The sequence below is a fragment of the Symphalangus syndactylus genome, chromosome 6 (genome assembly GCF_028878055.3).
Source record: "Symphalangus syndactylus isolate Jambi chromosome 6, NHGRI_mSymSyn1-v2.1_pri, whole genome shotgun sequence".
NCBI lineage: Eukaryota > Metazoa > Chordata > Mammalia > Primates > Hylobatidae > Symphalangus > Symphalangus syndactylus.
This window is the reverse complement of record NC_072428.2, coordinates 11,949,128-11,971,353: the sequence shown is the minus strand read 5'-3', so window position 1 is coordinate 11,971,353 and position 22,226 is coordinate 11,949,128. Positions and strand designations below refer to the sequence as shown.

At 50.6% G+C, this 22,226-nt stretch overlaps 1 protein-coding gene across 7 annotated transcripts in view; it reads left to right on the top strand.

Moving 5' to 3' along the window:
* TSPAN18 (tetraspanin 18) overlaps nt 1-22,226 on the top strand; it is a 205,489-nt gene that overhangs the window by 123,691 nt on the left and 59,572 nt on the right. For 6 of the 7 annotated variants that reach the window (XM_055281839.2, XM_055281836.2, XM_055281841.2 and 3 more), the window contains exon 3: nt 8,995-9,135. The gene's annotated coding sequence lies outside the window, so the exon portion shown is untranslated. Of the gene's footprint in view, nt 1-8,994; nt 9,145-22,226 lie in introns of all 7 variants that reach the window. The other variant, XM_055281840.2, reaches the window with a different exon arrangement.

The window sequence follows — 22,226 nt, the reverse complement described above, 5'->3', positions numbered from 1 at the left end:
CCCAGAGGTTGCCCTCTAAGGCCTGTGTACTTTCTTTGTGGTCTGGCCTCTGGCTGAACAGGGGGTTTTATACGAATCCCTGGAGAGAAATAGATCAATGCTCCCTGGAAATGTCTCCATCAGCTTCTGGAGAGTGGACTTCAGAGTTCCAAAGATCAAGGTTTGAACATCAGACAAGGGGGAAAAACAAAACCCAGGACCTAGAGTGGTCCCTGTTGCCCCTGCCATGAAGTTCCTCTGGGTCCCTGTTAGCCCAGGCACCCTCGTCAGCTCCCCCGCGCCCCCATTGCTGGGTCCCTGTCTACCTCCCTCTCCTCTCTCTTCTCATACCTCTGCCAAAGCACAGCCCGCCTGCTGCTTTCTACACCTGCCGTGCAAATGGCGGCCCTGCGCTGTTGCCTTGGCTGTGTCCTCTGCTGAGAGCAACTTTCTCCCTCACCTCCAACACCCATTGCAGCTAAGCCACCCATCCAGGTGCTACTTTCTCCATCTTCAACAGCGCTGTTATCCATTCATTCAGTGCCCAGGTATGACATGCCATTCCAGGCCCTGGGAATACAACAGTCAGTGGTTCAGATCATTCCCCAGCCTCTGTCTTTTCAGCTATTTGGGAACACATCGCTAACTCAGCCTCACTGCAGAGACAGTGCCAGAATTTCTGTGCCCTCCCCCAATGCCTGACATAGTAAGTTATACAGTAGGCACTTAATGAGTGTTTGCTGAATGAATGAATGATGAATATCACTTACTGCCTTCTATTGTAATGTCTCTGCAGGGATTTCACCACCCATTGGTCGAGTACTGTATGCCATGTTCAGCTCTAGGTACCAAGTTTCCTTGTTCCCAGGGCTTATTCTTCTTATTTATACTAACAACAAAATAGCTAACATTGGCCCTTCTCTTGTGCCAGGCCCTGATTAAAGAGGCCTTGGTGAAGAGGCAATGGCAGTGTTACATGTGCAATGTTATATGTAGTAACAACACTATCAGTAGGAACTCTGATTATCCCCATTTTACAAATAAGAATTGAGGCCCAGAGAAGTTAAGGCATTTTCCCCAAGTCACACAGCTGTCCAGAAGTAGAGACAGGACTCCAACACCAGCACTCTGACTCCAGAGCTCAGCCTCTTACGTTTATTGAGTGACTGAATGAATGACTCGTGTTGCTACTTGATATGTTGGCTCCTGAAAGAGTTAATTCACACTCAGGAGTGGCTGCAGGGGCCTTCTTTGTGCAAACATGTACATACCATGCATACATGCACATATGTGTGCCCCCCCTTGGCTCTCTCTCCAGTGTGTGCCACCTGTGCTAGAATCCATTGTCCTGTCCCTGATTCTTGCCTCTCAAGTGGACCATGCACTGGCCCTGCGTCTGAGGGTCCTTATATAGTCTCTTTGCTCAGCCAGACACGGGGGTTACTATGCCCTAAAGGATCAATTGTTCCTAAATGCAAGGAGGATGTTTGTCAGGGGAAGGGGAAAGGAACCAAGATGGTCTGCAAATGAACTGTGACAGATAAACCTCACCTCCCAGGAGACTCTTGGGAAATATGCAAGCTTATAAAAATGCTCTGGGCCACTCCAACTTGGAAGGCACAGATGCGTCTAATATCTACCAAAACATCCATTCACGTGATCAATTGCTCACTGCTTCATCAAAAGCTCAAGTGTTCGTGCTATACTAATGCCCTAAGAAATAAAGGAGGGACTTGGGCATTGGTAGTCTTCCAGGGCCTAGAACAGCAGGTGGGGAAGTTAGACCTTGGTGAAGAGGCAATGGTGAGCTATAGAAGGTTTTTGAGCAGGAGAAGATCTGTCTTCCTGCCTGGTGGAGGATGGAATGGAGGGGCAGCAGAGAGACTGTGGAGGTTATAGCTGGAGACTGGTTGAGAAGGGATGAAAGCTCGGGTTAGGGACGTGGAGTCCATGGAGGGGGTGGGGAGAAGGGAGGGGCTTCATTATGGAGATATTTCCAGGTAGATGGGACTGAGTTGTTTTGGGAGGGGAGAGAGAGTGGAATTCGAAGGCCCATAAGTCTGGGAGACTGAATGATTGGAAGCGTCCCTGGAGGGGCCATTTCTGGGACAATAATAACAGTAATTGCTATATAGGCCTTCCTCTGTGTCAAGCACTGTGCTTTATGGCTTTTGCTGTATTAAATACTCACAAGAATCCCCTCAGGTGATAACTGCCATCGTCTCCATCTTACACTTGGGGAAACTGAGGCACAGTTACCTTGACAGAGATTACCCAGCCAATAACTGGTAGAGCCAGGATTCCACTCCAGGCAGCTGCCTGCAGAGCTTCTGCTGGTAACCCCCGCCCCATGCACCTGTCCATCCACAGGCCTGCAGGAGGCTGTCTTTATTTCTGGAGTGGACATGCATTTCCAGGCGGAAGCACTGAGAGGAGAGGACCAGAGCTTCACTTGGAAACTGACCGGAGTGCAGAAGCAGCACCCCGGGGAGGAGGCCGCAGCCCTCTGGGGCTCCTGGTTCTGTGTGGTGGGGACATCAGCCCAGAAGATTAATGAGAGGGCAGGGGAGGGAGGAAAGGAAGGAAAGGAAGGAAAGGAAGGAAGAAAAATTGCTGCCCATTATACCTGTCCTTTGGCAAGGCCGGGTAATTAGCAAACCCTCGGCAATAAAATATTTCGTTTTGGTGTAATTGCAAAGTAATTATGTGGTATGGGTTGTGTATTAATCGTGTTGATTAATTACACTCAGGCAGTAATTAAACATCTGCTTGATAATCGTGTGCAGCCTGAGGCTGAACTTTTGTACACATACACACACGCCTGTGCCACATGCACAGCTCCTTGGTCTCTGCTCATTGGGGCAGGGGGTGGGGGTGTGTGTTTGTGTGTGTGTGATGTGGGTGTGTTTGACAGAGCCTCGTTTTCTGTTTTCTGGAGTGACCTCTCCCTCCCCCACCATACAATGAGCACTTTGTTCCCCCGCCTCACCTGGAACACCGGGAGGAACTGACCTAGGACTGGGGCTGTGCCACCCTGCAGCCCCTCTCAGAACAGAACATGAGGCCCAGGTGTCTCCTGTCTGGCAGGGCTGCCAGGCCAAGCTGGGTTGTCACGGGGCTCAAGTGCTCCATACGTGGCAATGTGCTGTCATGTCTTAGAACTCACTGCAAACTTTGCCACCAGTCCCCTCCTGCACCCTCTTAGACTGTGTTTGGCTTTGAGAGTCCTTTCTTGGGCAGATTCCTTTCCCCGGCAGCTGGGAGAAAGTTCTTACTTATCGTAGGAACCACTTGGGCTGAGGCCCCAGTACCAGCACAGCACACCCATTAGGACTGGATTCAATAACCTGATCCTGGGCACTGTGGGGACCAAAGCAGGATGCTGACCTGCGCACAGGAGCCCTGTTTCTCACCTGGATCCTGCCCTTGCTGTGTGACCTTGAGCAAGTCACTCCCCTTCTCTGTCTCTCTGCTTCCTGGTCTATAAAACAAAGAAAAACTGAGCTCGGAGGCCTCCAAGGGCCTTTCCAGTGCTGCTGTACTCAGATTCTAATTTGGTTTGTACTAATTAGGAATCGGAGACAATTTAAATTCAATACATATGATCCTTAGTGAGTAAACATTGGAAATAATTCCTTCCTTTATGACTTCCCAAAGACTCACTCATGAGCAATGAGAACCCAGCTAAAATCAATAGCTTTTATTTTTCAGACAGAGAAATTGCAGGTTCCTTGAACTGCTGGGCATTGCAATTCATTGTTGTATTTTAAAATTTTATGTTTATGTTTATGGACTGCCATTAGATAATATGGATTCATCCTGAAGGTTTTTTTTTTTCATTAACTTAACTCATTTTACTTATTAGTTCACATTTATAGCTTGGGTTTAATAAGCGCACTGTGCAAAAGTCATAAAATACCCTTTTTCTTTAACAATATTTTAAAATCAAGACTCTTTTCTGAGTCATCTCAGGTTTATTGGCTCATAACTTGCTTCTCCTGTGATTTGAGGCCCAGCACAGCCAACTCTAGCCTGCTACTTGACCTTGAGCTTCAGTGTCTTTATTTGTAATAGGGGAAAGGTATCACTAGTTAATAAAAGTAATAAATTTTAAAAAGCAAGCATTTGACAATCACTTACTGTATTCAGAGTGGTTCTGATATATAAGGTGGTTGAATCTCACATTCCTGAAATGGCTTTATTTTTTTTTTTTTCTGACTTTATAGGGGAGGGAACTGAGGCCCAGAGAGGTTAAATGACTTGCCTGAGGCCACACAGTTGGTGACAGTGGCAGAGCTGGGATGCAAACACAACAAGTCTGTATGGGTCAAGCTGACACCTCAAATTAACCCTCACAGTATCTAAATCAGCCAACATTTTCCCTCCCACATCTGTCTTCCTACCCTCAGCCTGTCAGACTCAGTATCCCCCCACACCACCCACCCACCTTCCCCGGACATCCCCTTATCCCCATCCACCCCACCCCCCCACCAGGCCCTGCCCATCCTCCTTCCATCCTCTCGTTTTCTGTTTCCATTGCCTGGGCTTCTTGCTGCTTTTATTTATTTATTTTAATTTTTTGTTGTTGTTGTTGTTGAGACAGAGTCTCATTCTGTCACCTAGGCTGGAGTGCAGTGGTGCGATCTCGGCTCACTGCAACCTCCATCTCCCGGGTTCAAGTGATTCTTCTGCCTCAGCCTTCCAAGTAGCTGGGACTACCAGGTGCGTACCACCATGCCTGGCTAATTTTTTGTATTTTTAGTAGAGACGGGGTTTCACCATGTTAGCCAGGATGGTCTTGATCTCCTGACCTCATGATCTACCCACCTCAGCCTCCTAAAGTGCTGGGATTACAGGCGTGAGCCACCGTGCCCGGCCTTCTTGCTGCTTTTAAATCTCCCAGAAGCACATTTCTGCCCTATGATCTTCAGTGGCTCCCCATTGCCTGCGGATAAATTTCATCATCCTTGGTCTGGCATTCAAGGACCTTAACCATCCACCCCTTGCCTTCCGTTTCTGTCTCACTTCCCACTCTGCCTAAACTAGGCGGGCTCGGCTCATGGTCTTGGCTCATGGTCTTGAATACACGGCCACATGTGGGTACCCTGTGCCTTTGTTTGCCCTGGTCTCTGTGCCTATAGTGCCTTCCTCATCTTCATACATTCCAATCTTCCCCTTCCTCCAGGAAGCCTTCCCTGGGGCCTCTCACTCCTCTGAATTCATAATGATATGATGAACCCCTCCTTAGCCACCTGGAACTACAGAGCCACAGGCATCATCTTCTGTTGCCCATAACAGTGAACAGCACCTTTGAAGGTGTAATCTCTCATCCTTGGTGCCCCTGGAATCCCAGGTATATAGCAAGTGTTCAATTAATGCTTTCCAAAGGAGTGAATGTTCGTGTTCCTCGTGGTCTCCAGGAAACAGAACTCCCTTTCTTCTCTGTTGAATTCAAGACCAGCCCCATGCAAATTTTGGGAAATACTTGTCCAAGTTCTACCTACTTTCAACAGCTCTTCCTCCCTCCCTCCCTCCCTATATGCTTCCCTCTGTCTTCCTAGAATTGTCACATTTCTTCTTGATCAGTGACTCAAACAAAACTGTTTTCCTCTCTTCTTCCATAAAACTTACCTGTCCTGGGTGCCATTTACTTGGTTTACTGCTGCGTGAATGGCCTTCTGGTTTCTGGCAAATTAATTCCAGCTATGATGTTCATCGTGGATAATGGTGAAGAAAACGAGATATCCAGGGGCTGCACAACACTCTGTTTTTGAGCCTGAAGATTTTGTAGATGAGGAAACTGAGGCCCAGAGGTGGGGAAAGAGGACTTAGGTAAAGGAATCTGCTGGATTCTCAGTCAAGGCTCCCTGGGGAACTCTCTGCTGTTTCCTGGGTTATCTTGATCACTGGGATTAGAACTACCATTCTGTTGGTGGTCACTGCACTTTACAGTTTGCGTGAACTTGACCTACGACAGGCATCTCAGCTGCTCTGTGAGGTTTCCCCAAGGCTCAGAGAGGTGGGTTGCCTGCGTCAGCCACAGAGCCAGTGTCTAGCAGTGGAGCCAGGCGTGGAATGCAAGTTGGGCTGTGCCACAGCTGTGCTCTCCCCACCTCCCCCGTGGATGCCAGTGCTCACTGGCTTCCCTACCTGCTGGCAGCAGCCTTGCGTTTACACCAGACTTGATCTACAGGATATGTTCCCCTGGTTGGAGCAGGTAGCTAGAGAGTGAAGGAGACAGAGCCAAGGAAAACGCCAGGCCAGGCCTCCTTGAGAGGGATCTGGCCTCGAGGAGCGTGGCATCAGAAGACAGGTGACATGGGCCAGGCCTGGCTCACAGCCCTCAGAGCTGGGCTTCCTGAGCTGCTGTGGGATGACCAGGGCCTTGTGGCTGTCCACTCCCAGCCCCACCTACCACTCAGCCGTATCCTCCCCAACTGGCGCTTCTGGGCCTGGACTTGGGAAAGGAGCTTTATCTGAGGTTGACACACATGTGCATTTACAACGACACATGTTTACACACTGAATCCCTCCCCCGACACACACAGATGCATGCCCATCCCCACATGCTGCCAACAGTCATGTGCACACATGGGTGACCCACACCCTCCTGCATGTCTCCAGTTCACACTCGATTTTAAACAGTCTAGGTGGCAGCATCCCACAGGGATCTAGAGCTTCTGCTCGTAAAGCAAATAGGGGTTCAAATCCAGTCTATTTCACAGCCGTGTGTCTGAAAGTTACCCAGCTTCTCCAGTCTTCACTTTCTCCTCAATAGAACAGGGATGATGGCACTGTTAGAATGAAATGGGTGGACACACGTAAAGCACTGACCATGGGACCTTTCTATCTCATTTCTACTCAGCTCCCACAGACAGCCTTGGCCTGTGGTCTCAAATGCCTGCCCCCCACTCCCACATCTGGGTATCTCCACGCCTGTGCTCACCCTGGGCCCATTGTGCCATCTCCACACACCCATGTCTGCCGCCTCCAGGAAGCCTTCACATGCTGGCGGGTGTTATCAGGGGAATTAGAGGAGGGGAAGCTCCTCTCCCTGGGAGTTATTAGAAGCACAGGCTTCAAAGCTGGCCTGAGAGATGGCAGAGACTGACGGAGGGTCCGTGATCCCCTTTCACAGATGGAGAAACTGAGGACCCACGCAGATGAGGGTGTGCCTGAGTGTTCACAGCAAGTTAGTGTGGTGTTGGGACTGGAACCCAGGACTCCTGCCTGTGGGTCCACAGCTGTCACCTCCTTCTCAGAGTGAAGACTCCCTCCTCCATGGATCTGTTAGTTAGGTGGGTGATCTGGTTCTCTCAGCCAGTTTGAGGGAACATGGAAGTTGGGGGAGATAGATGGAGGCCAAGGGAGTCCCCAGATGAGCTTCTTTATCAAGTGTGTGATGGTGAGGTACAGAGAGGAGTGGGAGATGCTGGGGAGGAGAGGCCGAGAGTGGGGACTGGGACAGGGTTGGCTGAAGCAGGAACCATGGGCCACCCTGGTGAGCCCGCAAGGATGGCATGGCTGTGTATGCTGCTATTGAAACAATCTCTGTTGTCACCTCTTTCCTGCAGCCGTTTATTTATTTCTTTATCATGCCCTTTTGGAAAATGCTGGGAATGCCACCCCTCCTGGGGAATGCACCCTCCCCCCGCTCCCCAGTTCACACCGTCTGGTATGACATTCGTGCTCACCAGCTTGCAGAGCGCTAATGACATTTGCATTTTGCTGGCTGGTGAAATGTGGGCTGTGCTTGGTGATGGGGATGGGGAGGGGGGTAAGGAGATCCTTAGGCAGATGGGAGGTTCCCAGCCTAGAAAGAGGGTAGGCTTGCTGGTCTGGGGGCTCACGCAGGTCTCTGAGACGCAGAGAAGGGGGAGAAGGTGGGTGCAGAGGGGACGAATGTCTGGCAGAATTTAGAGCTGCTGTTTATCTAAAGGCTTGCCAGGAACACAAGGCAACCCCAAGTCTGGTGTTCCAGGTCCCCGACATGCACATGCACTATCCTCTGCGTCACCTCCTTAACATTTATTGAGCAATTTCTAGATGCCAAATGCTCCTCTGTGGGCTTCACAGACTTATGAAAGTCATTTTAATTCCCGGCAATCCTCGGGAAAAGATGCTATTATTATTACCATTTTACAAATGAAGAGTCTGAAGCTCTGAGAGGACACCTGACTTGCCTCTTCTGGAAAGAGGTCGCTCCAGCTTGTGGCCAAGGTCCACCTGCCTCCAAAGCCCGTGCTCTTGGCCACTGTGGGCGACCTCCTGTTCTTTGTCTGGGCTTGAGCAGAACCAGGAAGCATTGTCTGCTGAGGCCCAAGACTGGGTAGGGGTGGTGAGCATCCTCCCCCGTCCGCCACCACAGCATGCAACAGGCTCCTGCTATGCTCCTGGGGCTGCTCCAGTCTGACAGCTACAGAAGAGGATATGGCCCTGGAGAGAGGCCTCGGCATGAGTCAGGAGAGACCCAGAGTTTAGGCCTTGCTCTGCCACCAACTTGCTGTGTGACTTTGAGCAAGTTAGTGCCCCTCTCTGGGTATCAGTCTCCTTATTGGTGAAAAGAGGCCATTGGTCTGGCAGCATGGAGCATCCCAGGAATGCATTTTCACACGAGGAAAAAACTTCTCTCCAATCTGCTTGGACTCATGGAGTTGCCTTGCACTCAGACATACAAATTATGTTTTACATCAAAGCAAATCACGAAACATTTGCTGAGCCTCCTCTCCCTTCTGCAAGGGGCCCTGTGCTAGATGAAGGGGTTGTGACGCTTATGTATTTTGACTCAGCACACGCAAACACGGGCACACGCATACCTTTGTGTCTTAGAATTATTTCCAGGCTACTTCAGTCGGATCTAGATGTTGAGTCCCCAATCCTGATGCTCACCTGCAGGCTTCTGCAGTCTTGGTTTTATCACTTCGCCTCCTGCAGGGCCAGGAGAGCCTTTCAAACAGAAAGAAGAGACCTCAGCTCAGGCAGGTAGTCACGGCTGCTTCTGCTTCCCTCTCACAGGTGAGCGTCTCCTGGACAGCCTCAAGCTTCAGGTGAGCTGAGCTTCTGACGCTACCATCAAAGCAACTGGAACCCCTTGAATTTGATTTCTGGAGACGCGAGCATAATCCTTTTGCAGACGTCTCAACGCTGGCTCTCCAGGTAACAGAGGTTAGGCTCGTTCAGCAAGGGGATTTCTGCTACTATTGTTGTTGCTACCGGTAACCACCAGCAGGGCACCTGTCATCCTCTTTCATGCATTAGTGTCTGTCTCTCCCATCACACCAAAGGTCCGTGGGCAGGATAGTAAGGGGTGCAGATAGTGAGTGGATCTGAGCCAAGGTTGCTGGGGTCTCACTAGATTAGCCAAGAAGGTAACCCTCGGAGGGGCCAGACAGCTGAGAAGGCTGAGGTGCAGGCTAGCCCACCAGGTTGCTGGCCTATGCCCCTCAAGCTCAACTGGGGAAGGGTGGAGCTGTTGCCCAGGTAAGCAAGAACCAGTGGTGGGTCAGAAGTAAAGGTTGGCTGCAGTGGGTGGTGAGAGGGCAAAGGCTGAACTGAGGTCAGATGCTGCATCGTTTGGGAGCCAACACTCAAGCTGGATTAAGCAAGACAGGCCATTTATTAGCTTTTTAAAATTGGTTTCTAATATATTGGCGATTTGGGGCCTATTTATTGGTTTCAAGGCAGGCGGGGCTGAATCCAGGGCTCAAATGATGCTGTTAGCACCGTGTCTCACCACATCTGTGTCCTCTACCTCCCTCCTGTGAGCTTCAGTCCTCGGCAGCCACTCTCCATGTGGCCGCAGGGCAGTCACCTGCAGCTCCAGACTGACGTCTTGCTCATTTCAAATCCAATGGAAGGAGAACTTCTTTTTCCCAGGCAGTCCAACAAAAATCCCAAAGTCAAGGCTTATTGGATGGTCTTGGGTCACATGACACCTCTGCCCAATCACTGAAACCTGGAGGATAAGATATGCTGATTGGCCAGACTGGGTCAGGGCGGTCAGTGCGGGGGTTGGGGGGTGCAGGCGGTGCTGAGGAGGGTGGTCGGTGCTGTGGGGACTGGTCGGTGCTGGGGTAGGGGCGGTCGGTGCTAGGGGGTGGGGCAGGGGTGGTCGGTGCTGGGCGGGGGGGTCGGTGGTTGGGGGTGGTGTGGTGAGGTCGGCAGGTGTCGTGGGTTGGGGAAGTCAGCCCGAATGCATGAGAGGGGATGGACTTGCAAGGGAAAATCCAAGCATTGTTTTTAGAAAAAGGAGAAAGGAATGCTGGGCAGACAAAAGCAGCAGATTCTCCCTACTGGTGTCATGGTGGGAGTCGGGGGCGATGAAGCACCGAGGTGGTCTCATGTGTCCCAGTTGGGATCCTTCCTGTGATTTATGGTACCAGGGTTGGCCTCTAAGTGCCTCATTTTTAGTGAATCTAGTATCTGAAAGCCCAACTTTCACACACACACACACACACACAGCCCCCATGCTTCTGATGGATCTGCAAGTGGTACTTCAAATTCCAAAAAGATTGTTCCAGAAGGTCTTTCTCATAAAGGGTCCCTGCACTCTCTAATGGCCGCCCCACTATTTCAGCCACCCCAGCGCCTGGCTGCCTTGAGTAGAGCTCCACTCGCCCGGAAGGCCTGTTCCTTCTTCCCCCCACCTCCACTCCTTCATGGCTGGGGGGAGTTTCTTGAGCCTCTTTAGGGTTTTTTTTGCCCTAAATGGGCCCCTTCCCAGAAGACCAACCGCAACCTTGCTTTTCTGAAGCCCCTTAGAGGGACAGGGGAGCAGAGGGGGACGGACACTGGTTGAGTGGAAGCTCCGTCTCTGGGGTCACGAGGGTACACGTGGCCAGGCCAGCCTGGCAGCCCTGCTGCCCTCCACCGCGGCAGCTCTGTCCTACGTTAAGGGTGCCATGTGTGATTTCATTTGAGCAAATATTCCTCTGCAGAAAAACTACTGAAAACCACAGCTTGCGATGCTGCCTCCCGGGCACTTTGTCAGATCTGCCCCTTGCTTGGTTTTGGTCAACCACAAACCTCCTGGCCCTCCCCCAGTCTCTCTCGCTCTGTGTCTCGCCTGTGGGCCCCGAAGCTCTGACTCACCATGCAGCCGGCTCAGCGCTCGGCACCACCCTGCCTTATATGGTGAGCTCAGCACCTCTGGGTCAATGAGTGTTAATTCATTTATTCAGCCAATGGCTGTTGAGTGCCTACCATGTGCCAGGAGCTGTTTTAGATGCTGAGGATTGAGGGTGAGCAAAGCCCAAAGGTCCCTGTCCTCAGGGTTCCCTGCCCTCTCCTCTGGGAGATCTCCTGAGGGCAGGACCCTCCTCTGGGTGTCTTGCCCCCAACCCCTCGCCTGATGTCTCAGACAGTGCTAAACCATAACTGGGCTGGCTTGGTAGATATGTCAGTCAGTTACTTTCCACACCATTTTGTAAAGGCCCCGCCTGTGCCTGATGCAGCAGAAATAGCAGAATGACTCGGTTCTCAGCCTTTAGGACTTAGGGTGTAAGGTGCCACTCGTCATGGCCCTGGGGAGGAGGAAGGGCAGCTGTTAGAGATCTGTATGCAGACCTGCTCCTGGAGCGTGCACCTGTTAATAAAATGAATCATACAAGCTCCACTTGGCAGGCGTTCTTCATTCATTCAGAGGCACTCAACAGGCACCTCAGAGGCCAGATTTTTAAGGGAGTCGATTAAAGTCAAGACATCCAAGGCAAAGAATGGGAGGGTCTAGAGCTGAGACATAAAGGAAGGCTTGGGGGTTCAGAGGCAGAAGGAGATGTTACTGCTGCACAGTGGTGGTGTAAAATCAGGGGATGCAAGGCCTGTGAGCTGCGCCTAGATATGGGACAGGTTCGGACGCTAGAAAGGACATTCGGGAGGAAGACACAGTGAGAGCAAAGGCCTGGCAGTGGGACCCTGAGGCTTTGAAAGACTGTGCCAGGCAGGAAGCCAGATGAACTCGGTTAGCCTTCTTTCCCGCAGGCCTCCAGGCTTGGCCGTGCTGGGCCTGGGGCCATCTTGTCTTCAAGGCTGCTTTCAGCTACAGCTTGGGTGGGGAGTTTAGTAGCGCCTCCCTTTTCCTTTTGTCCTCTTCTTCCCTGGGAAAGGGAGTTTTGGAGGGCCCTTTCAAAGAGATGGTGCTGCACAAAGACCACGAGTTCTTAATCCTCTCATTCCTGAGATACTTTACAGAGCTTAGGGCTCATTTTCACTTAGAGCATTGCAAGCAGCTGCCCTGGTGGCAGACCCTGGGCTGGAAGTTGGGGGACTTGGGTCCCTGCTGCACTACTGATGTCCTTAGCCTCCTGGCCTATAGTTTGTCAAGCTCCTTCCAGCTTGAAACATTGTATTCCATGTCAGACCTGGGTTCGGATCTGAGCCCTGCTAGCAGTACAGGCTCAGTATTCTTATATGTAAGTTAGGGAGAATAACAGTACACTTCTCGTAAGACTGTGTGAAGATGAAAGGAAATACTTGAATGACAGAAAGTGCTTAACAGAGCACCTGCCAGGGATCAGCATTCAGTGTAGTACTGATGCTACTGGTGTTGTTATTATTTATATTTCAATCATATTAATATAACTCTGTGGGAGTCTTCAGTGTATAGGCGCCTGTTGGTCCATGTCCCAAAAAACTTGGTGATGGGGACCGGGCACGGTGGCTCACGCCTGTAATCCCAGCATTTTGGGAGGCTGAGGTGGGCGGATCTCAAGGTCAGGAGTTCGAGAGCAGACTGGCCAACATAGTGAAACCCTGTCTCTACTAAAAATACAAAAATTAGCTGGGTGTGGTGGCATTCGCCTGTAGTCCCAGCTACTTGGAAGGCTGAGGTGGGAGAACTGCTTGAACCTGGAAGGCGGAGGTTGCAGTGAGCCAAGACCGCACCACCGCACTCCAGCCTGGGTGAGTGAGTGAGACTCCGTCTCAAAAAAAAAAAAAAAAAAACAACTTGGTGATGGGGTGGGGTGCCACACCCCTCCCATCTCCAAATAGTGATGGGGCTGGGGCTGCCTTACCCAGAATCACATTTATTCGTTCATTCACCAGCACTTCATTGAGCACTTGCTGTGTGCCTGGGCCTCTGAGAGGCACGTGAGGTCCTATTGGATAGGATGCTCAGGGTCCCTGCTCTCAGCAGCTCAGGTCTTCAGGCTGAGGCCTTGGGGGAAAATCCCGCCCCAGCTTCCCATGGCACCCGAAGCTTTGTTCAACCCTCCTTTGCCATCTTGGGCCTAAGGCCTGGGTGAAATGCCAGAGAATCCACTAAAATGGACTGGTCCAGTGTTGCACATGGACCTTACGGGGTGGATTGCCAGGTCCCAGTTCAGCATCAGGAAAACTAAGTGTTTCAGGGGGAAGATGGGCTTGCCCTGGGTGCCAATGGCAAGGTCCTGTTTCATTTTCATCCCCCTTTGATGCTTGTTTGGATCCTGAACTGCAAAGGGTTTCGATTATTTCTGGAGGACGCCAAGCCTGTACATGGAAGGTGCTGGGGGTCCAGTCTGCGCCTGTGTTTGCCTTGCGGTCTCCTGGTGGGTGCCTCACCCTCTCTGGTCTCTGGCAGCCAGCAGAGCCTGCCATGTGGGGCATCAGCCAGGGCTTGGTGAATGGATGGATGGGTGGAAGGACCACAGTGGATTTACTAGAATCCATGTTGTTCCAGCCTCAGCCGGGGTGGTTGGAGATACCAATCTCTTGGCTTGTTTTTCCGTGACAATTTGATTTTGGCTCCCGTGGGATATAAGGAATTTTCAAGTAATGGAATGGACTCAAAACAAATGGCTTTTGAGCTGATCAAGTTTCTCAGTTTGATTTCAGGGAGGCAGCCTGGCGTGTACCCTGATTTAAGGACAGAGCTTGCAAATGCCAGCTCTGAGGCTGGGTGACCTTGGGCATGTTATTGAGTCTCTCTCAAATTCTCGACTCTCATCTAGAAAGTGGTAGCACTAATGGCGTCATAGGGCTGTGATGAGCTTGAAATTAAATAAGGAGTGTTAAAACATGGTGCAGAGCTCTGGGCACATGGTAAATGCTCAAGAAAGGATGATGATGTTGTATTTAATGAACACCCTTAAGCTATTTGTTGCATCTTCTTGCTCCCACACAGGTTTTTCCAGACTACTTTGCATTCGTAAGACAAAAAAATTACTTTGAAAAGTTATTATTACACGAGCAATATAGGCTTCTTAAAAATTCAAATGGTCTGGAAGGATTTAAATTAAAAAGCAAATTCCTCTTCCCTCCACCTGCCAACCCCATCAGTCCCTTTTCCTGGCAACGTTCTCTTTGACTGTGGGACTCTTCAAGACTAGAACTTTTCTTCTTTTTTTTTCTCTCCTTAAGGACAGGGGACAGGTATGTAGTCAGGAGGGGACAGTAGCCTGGTGGCTGTTGCAGCCAGTTGTCATCCAGGCTAAAAGTCCTGAGGCTGGTGCCAAGGGGTCTCAGTGGAGCAGGAGTAGGAGCAGTCGGGCCCCTTAGGCAGCCTGGCTTCCCCGGCACTGTTTGCTCTGAGTCACAGGGGTCTCTAGCACTCTATGGGGTCTCGGAGTCCTGGGGATGGGAGTGGCCTGAGCCGAACCACATTCAGGCCAGGCTTAGAGTGCCAGGCTCACAAACAATGTGGATGGCCACCTGCCGGGGACCCCTCTTCTGTCACGGTGCCCCAGGGCTCAGTCCAGCTCCAACTTCTGTGACCCCGGCAGCACAATCGATTGTTCCTGCTCACCTTCTGACAGTCTGCACTCCCAGCTGTGCCCTCTGCTGCCACACTCGGGCAGAGGCCCAGGTCCAAGTGAACACAATTGGCATTAGGTTCCACCAGGACTGGCATGGGGCCCAGCACATCATTGGTGCTAAATGGACTTGCGGCAGATACAAGTGTGCCATCTGCCTTTACTTCTCTAAATCTGATTTAATCTGCCTTCAGCTCCCTCCGCGCATCTGAAAGACATTCAATCCCAATTATGTTGAGGAGTGGATTTCTTGCCACCTAGGATCACGTAGGAGTCTTGGTGGCCTTATGTGATCCAAAACATTTGGGAAAGGCTGCTGGACTTGAGCCCACACAGGGGCCCCACATACAGGCTTCTTTGCCAGTCGCAGGGTCTAATGAGGCCAGGTGGGCAGCAGCTATTTCTGTGCTAGCCAGGGCACAGCTGTGGTCTTTGGTTGCAACTCCGAGCTATGAGCTTCGGTGTTCAGTCTCCCAACCATTCCCTGGCATCTCAGGATCACCCCATCAAAGTCTGATCACCTCTTGGAGAGCTGTTCTGGGAACAGGGCACCTGAGCTTGTAGCTTTTGGATCCCACTAATCTGACTGATCTCCAGAAATGCTCTCTACCCCTCCCCTCAAGCCTGCTGCCTCTGCTGCTCTCCTCTGCAGGCTCACACCGCAGCCACCTTCACAGGCTTCAGCCTAAGCTGTCTTCCTAGACTCAGCCACTTTTCTGACTGGCCTGGGAAACCAGCCGCCCCCAAGGCATAGGACCCAAAGTCTTGGCCACCATCTTGGGAAAGAAGAGAGAAGAGTGCCCACTGCAGAGTGAACAAATTGGGGAAAAAAAGTCTCCAGACATAATCCTGTCACTCTCATTGGCTGTAACAAATGCATCAATACCTTTCATTCAAGTGTTGATTGAGCACCAACCTTAAAGCAGATTCTTTCAGAGACTGGAAGTAAAAAATAAAAGACCAACCTCAAGTTGCTCAGGGTTTAAATAGCGGTTCTCAAACATGGTCCTCAGACCAGCATCACCAGCATCTCCTGGGAACTTGGATATGCAGATTTTCAGACCTCCACCCCAGACCCACTGAATCAGAAACTTGGGAGTGCTGAGGCCCAGCAACCTGGGTTTTGACAAGACTTCCAGGAGATTCTGATGGAAGCTCAAGTTTGAGGGGGGCCCCTGAGGGCAACAGCAGGCAGCGGTCTGTCTAACACTGTGATGCATCAGCCCATAGACCAGGTGATGCGTACTGGGGAAAGGGGAGGTACTGGAGAAGGCTTGGTTTATGAATCTTTTTTTTTTTTTTTTTGAGACAGAGTCTCTCTCTGTCACCCAGGCTGGAGTGGAGTGGCCTGATCTCGGCTCACTGCAACCTCCACCTCCCCAGTTCAAGTAATTCTCCTGCCTGAGTCTCCTGAGTAGCTGGGACTACAGGCGTGCACCACCACACCCAGCTAATTTGTGTATTTTTAGTAGAGACGGGGCTTCACCATGTTGACCAGAGTGGTGTCAAACTCCTGACCTCAGGTGATCCACCCTCCTCAGCCTCCCAAAGTGCTGGGATTACAGGCACGAGCCACCACGCCCGGCTCGTTTATGAATGTTTTAAAGGGGGACAAAGGAGTCTGTGTGTGAGCTGAGAGAGAGTAGATTCCCGGCAGAGGGATCGGCACATGCAAAGTCCCTGGGGCATGACAGAGCAGAAGCATTCAGGGAGCTACAAGTGGTGCCACTGGGTGGAGTGAGCAGAGGAAGTAGGGGACGGGAAGGGTTATGAGATATGCCTCTTGTGCTGAGTTAGGGCTTTTCCCCAGGAGCACTGGGGAGCCATGAAAGGGTTTATGCAGAGGAGGAGGACAGGTGATGCCCTGAGAAGATGGCAGGGAGGTGGGATAATGGTTGAGGGTGAACAGACTCAGTTGCAGTCGTTGCAAGGCCTCCAGCTGGCGACAGGTTGGCTTCTGAGGGCAGGGCTGGGCCTGTGGGGAGATGGAGAAAAAGGAGGCCGGGTGCAGCGTGGATACCCTGGTCATGCAGGAGCCCTGCCCTGTTACTAGATCCTTCCCTCAGGGGACGCAGTCAGAGGCTGGAACCCAGGTGGCCATCTGCTGTCACTTTCTGTCTGAGTGCCTTGGAAGCCTTCAGTTGCTGCCAGGCACTATAATTCATCTTTGCATGCTCCCCTTTATCTTTTTGGGGGTAGAGAAAAACAAAATACCATCTGCATATCTGGGTGCTGGGCCTGGAATGGAGGCACCAGGACATGCAAGAGCTGAGTGTGGAGCTGGGAGGAGACCAGGAGAGGATCCTGTCAGGGCCCGAGGTGGGAGCTGGGCTGTGGGTGTGGGTGTGGAGGTCACCTGGCCTCCCCACCTCAGTACTGGCGTGGGGAGCCCCATGGAGAGGAGGAAGCAGAGGAAGCTCCAGCCCAGCCCCTTCCTCAGAGACCCCAGCCTTCCTTGCTGCTTTCCTAGGGCCAGGCGGGCACAGCTTAGGGAATGGGGACTCGCCTCTCCCAGGATCAGGGCTCTTGCTTGGAAAGGAGCTTCCAATGAGCTCATCCTACAGTGAGTCCAGCCACTGGCCGGGAGGAGAAAACTTGCAAACCACAACCAGGGCCCCGAGTCCTTGGGGCGGGCAGAACTAGAGAGGGGGAAGGTGGAGCGCCCACCCCAGGGCAGAAAGTGAGGCAGGTCTGAAACAGGCCGCTGGCTGGAGGGCCAGATGGGGACTCTGTATGCTTTGAGTTTGGCAGCTCCTGCTTCCAGTGCACCCACTGCTGGTGCCTAAAACTTAAAGTATAAAAAGAAAAAAAAAAAAAACTTAAAAAAGGAAAATAAATAGTAAGGAAAGCACATGGTATAATATAGGAGAAATATGAGCAATGGTGAAGGACTGGCTTAACAAGACTGATAGCACTGGTACTAGAGAATTTAAAAATCAAGAAAATAAAAATAAAATTATGATTCCTTAAAAAAAAAAAAAAAAGAGCAGTTGCTTGGAGCCAGGTGATGCTGGCCCTGGTCTGTGTGTACTTAAGGATCACATTAGCCCCAGCCCGCAATCACTGCTGATTTGTGGTGAGCACTTGGAGGAGCTGTGGTTCTGGCTGAGGGGGTGCCAGCCAGGTTCTGCCCACTAGGCGTCCCCTTTGGAGGGCTCAGGCCCTTTTTTCTGCTTTACTCTTAGTATAGATTTAACTTTCGAAGGAAGCGATCAGCAAGGATGTGTGGCCTCGCAGACTGGGCCGGGAGGGATTTTAAGGTGATCGGTTTTAACTCCTTCAGAGGTGCTCATTCAGCTTCTGCTTACATACCTGTAGCAATGGGGAGCTCACTACCAACCAAGAGAGGGTTCAGACTGCTTTGAAAAAAGTCATTCCCCTGCTGTGCAAAGGCCTTGGGTTGAAATCCTATCCCTGCCTCTTGCTGTGTGACCTCAGACAAGTGACTTACCTTCTGGAGCTCTGGTTTCCTTTAGTCTAAAATGGGTTTGGTAAATACCCGCTTCTCGCTCGTGGAGAGGTTAAAACCAGTTAACTGTACAACCAGGAACAAGTCAGATCTCTCCACAGTGCATAGAAGCTGGGCCCAGACAGTCTTCTCAGCAAATGTACATGTCCCACGTCCAATAGTATCAGCAGGGTAAATGTCAGCTTCTCCCTGGCACGTAGCTGATGCCAGGATGTGATTGGTGCTGCCCCTACCTCCCTTTGATGGAACCACAGTGCCTTAGAGACACAGCCAGGCCCCGTCCATGGCTTTTAGCCTAACTCAGAAGCCTCAGACCACAGGATGCCCTGAGCTGTCACACAGGCCCAGTGTTCAAAGGCTTCTAGGAGGCTCAATCTCCCTGGACGCCTCCTTCCCTCACACAGTCCCCTCCCAGGCCCACCCTCCTCACATTATCAGGCTTTGTGTCAGGGTTTTAATGAGGTCAGGGTGGGTGGGCAGGCAGCATCGCCTCAACTCCCACAGGAAATAACAAGAAAGCACCAGTATAACAGCTCAGGTGGAGAGGTGGTCCCTGAAACTGGCAGTGACTTCTGATCTTGTGACCTCAGGCCTCAGCCCGCAGTGCCACACTTCCCACAGGGCATGGGCCTTGCCCCCTACCTTTCTGCAATCCTGTTTTGCCCTTGTTTCTATTTTATTTTTTAAACAGTTTTATAGAGGTATCATTTACACACCCTAACATTTGCCTGTTTTAAGGATATTATTCAATAGTCTGTAGTAAATTTACAAAGTTTTGCTGCCATCACTACAATCTAATTTTAGAATATTTCCATCATCCCCCAAAGAAATGTGGCATCCATTCGCCATCAGCCCCTGTTCCCACCCCAGCCCCGGGCCACCACCAGTCTACTCTGTGTAGCTATAGATTTGCCTTTTCTGGACATTTCATATAAATGTACTCATACATCATGTGTGGAGGTGGGTGGAGCGGTGTCTGCTCAATGACATGCCTGTCTCCCCACAGCCAGCTAAGGCCAAGGCAGAAGTGTGGGTTTTTTTTAAGAGTTGGAAGAGCTCATTGAGGCCCCTGAGTGCAATTTTTACTTCAGTGCAAGAAAGAAATCCTAGGGACCAATCTCCACACTGAGACCCCTCTGACATCTGCTTGAATACACCTAGTGTCAGCAGCTCACTACTTGCCAGAGACTACAGGAAATTCTCAGATCCTGATCACATAGAGTGCCAGGGCTGCTGGTGTCATTTGATCTTTGGTTTCATCCTTTGAGATGGAATCATTTTACAGCTCAGGAAATTGTAGCTCAGAGAGGTTGAGGCACTTACCCTGGGTCACACAGAGGATGGCTGGATTTAAACCCCACGTCTCTCTGATTTCAAATACATTGTTTAACACCTGCACCACATTTCAGCTGTTAAAGATGTCACTACATTACACTCTGCCGGGGGACTACTCATCTTTGTATTGGGGTTCACTCTGTCTTATGTTAATAACTTCTACTCATCGTTGCTAGTTTTGCCGACTAGACTCACACAGATCACCAACCTGAGAGTGGAGCGGCCTAGAGACTGGAAAGGAGGAAGGAAGCAAGGAGGACTTCCTAGAGGAGGTGATGTCTGAGTTGGGACTTGAAAGATAAGCAAGAATTAATGGGCAGAGCTGGTAGGGAAGAGTTTCCAGGGACTCTTAACTGCCAGCTCTTTAATATTTCACAGCTGCTTGAGACTGGAGGGAACTGTCTAGAGTATTGACTCTTGCTGTCTGTCATTTGCAGTTTGGGCTACTATAACAAAATACCATAGACTAGGTGGATTAAACAACAATATTTATTTCTCAAGATGTTAGAGGCTGGAAGTCTAAGATCAGAATGCTAGCATGGTAGGGTTCTTGGTGAAGGCCAAGAATGGCCTCACCCCCAGTGTGATGGTATTTGGAGGTGAGAGGTAAAATGATTCCACTAGGTGTATTCAAGCCTTCATTTTACAGCTCAGGAAATTGTAGCTCAGAGAGGTTGAGGCATTTACCCTGGGTCACACAGAGGATGGCTGGATTTAAACCCCACGTCTCTCTGATTTCAAATACATCCTCCTGACCTAATTACTTCCCACCTCCAAATACCATCACATTGGGGGTGAGGATTTCAATATATGAATTTGGGGGGACACAAACATTCAGTCCACAATACTATTTATTCTTCCCCACACATCACCAGTAAGTGATGGTCCAGCAGTAGTGCTTGATTACCTCCAAAGATAGGGAGCTTACCACCTTACCTGGGAACCTGTTCCATGGTGGAGCAGTTCTGATTCTGCCACAACCAGCAGGACATAGCCAGTCCCTCTTCATACCACCAGCCTTCAGGATGCTGGGCCTGGCAGGCGGGTCCCAGAGGCAGCTTGAAAGTCTTGGCCAAAATGTGCCCTGTTCCTTCATCCATTCTTCCCAATGTGTATTGCTTGCTATAGATGCTGCTCATGCTTGCACACCTGCCTCAGGGATGCCTAGCCCATGCCCTTGGACTTGGAGGCAGGTTCAGAGTAGCGGTTAAAAGCCACTCACTATGCCCTCATGCAATCTTTTCTCCATGCACAGAGACCAAGCAAGAGAGGGAGCTCTGTAGTTTCTCTTCCTCTTTTTTTTTTTTGAGACAGAGACTCGCTGTGTCACCCAGGCTGGAGTGCAGTGACACAATCTCGGCTCACTGCAACCTCTGCCTCCTAGGTTCAAGCGATTCTCCTGCCTCAGCCTCCCGAGTACCTGGGATTACAGGCACCCACCACCACCAGGCCTGGCTAATTTTTTTTTTTTTTTTTTTTTTGTATTTTTAGTAGAGACAGGGTTTCGCCATGTTGTCCAGGCTGGTCTCGAACTCTTGACCTCAGGTGATCCACCCGCCTCGACCTCCCAAAGTGCTAGGATTACAGGCATGAGCCACTGTGCCCAGTCTCTTCCTCTTCTTATAAAGATACCAATCCTATCAGATTAAGACCCCAGTCTTATGATCTGACTGAACTTCAGTTACCTCCCTAAAGGTCCTATCTCCAATGAAGTCATGCTGGGGGTTAGGGTATCAACATGTGAATTTGGGTGGATGGAGGCATAATTCAGTCCATAGCGTGCACCAACCTCATAGGGTTGCCACGAGGATTCACGGAGTGAATCAAGTGCAGTGCCCGGCACATGCTAAGTACTGTGCTAGTGTACGCTATCATCAGAGCACTGAGCATTATGGGAGAATCCCCTCTCCATCCTTGCTGCAAGTCTAGACCCTATGACAGCCTAATGAATACAGTTCACATGTTATTTAATGATAGCAGCTATCTATATTGTGCTTACTATATGCCAGGCTCTGCTTTAATGCTTTACATAAGTTATTGAAGCTTCACAGCAGCCTTATGAGATCTAGACTCTTAGTATCCTTATTCTACAAAAGAGAACTGAGGCACAGAGAGGTGAAGCAACTTGCCCAAGGTCACACAGCCATCAAGTTAGTAAGTTAATGGCACACAGTTAAGTAATATTATAGTTAATATTAAGTAATATTCATTAAGTGCCACCTGCCCAGCCTGGGCACAGCGTGCCTGTGCTTCAGAGGAGATAGATCCATGACCGGGCAGTGGCAGGACTGCATGCTGAGTGTTCTGACAGGGCAGACCCAGGGAACCGTCATGGAGCCCAAGATACCTAGGGCTGGGGCACCTAGCCAGGCCTAGAGAGACACCAGGGAGGGCTTCCTGGAGATAGGAATGTTTCAGCTGAAGTCGGGAAGAAGATGGGAGAAATGCTTGGATAAGGGGCTAGCGGTGACAGTATGTGGTTGTGGGTTGTTGGAGGACTCAGCCAAAAATTTCCATTCTAAGATATTCCAGTGGTCCCTTGGCAGCACAGGGGCCTTGCATAGCCTAGAGACCCTGGGGTGGCCCAGCACTTCGTGGCAACCTGGAGGTTCCATGTTAGTTCAGGGAATTTCATGGTGGCCCAGAATTTTTTCCAGCACTAAAGGGACCTATGTGGCCTGGGCACACCATGACAGCCCAGAGATTCTGGA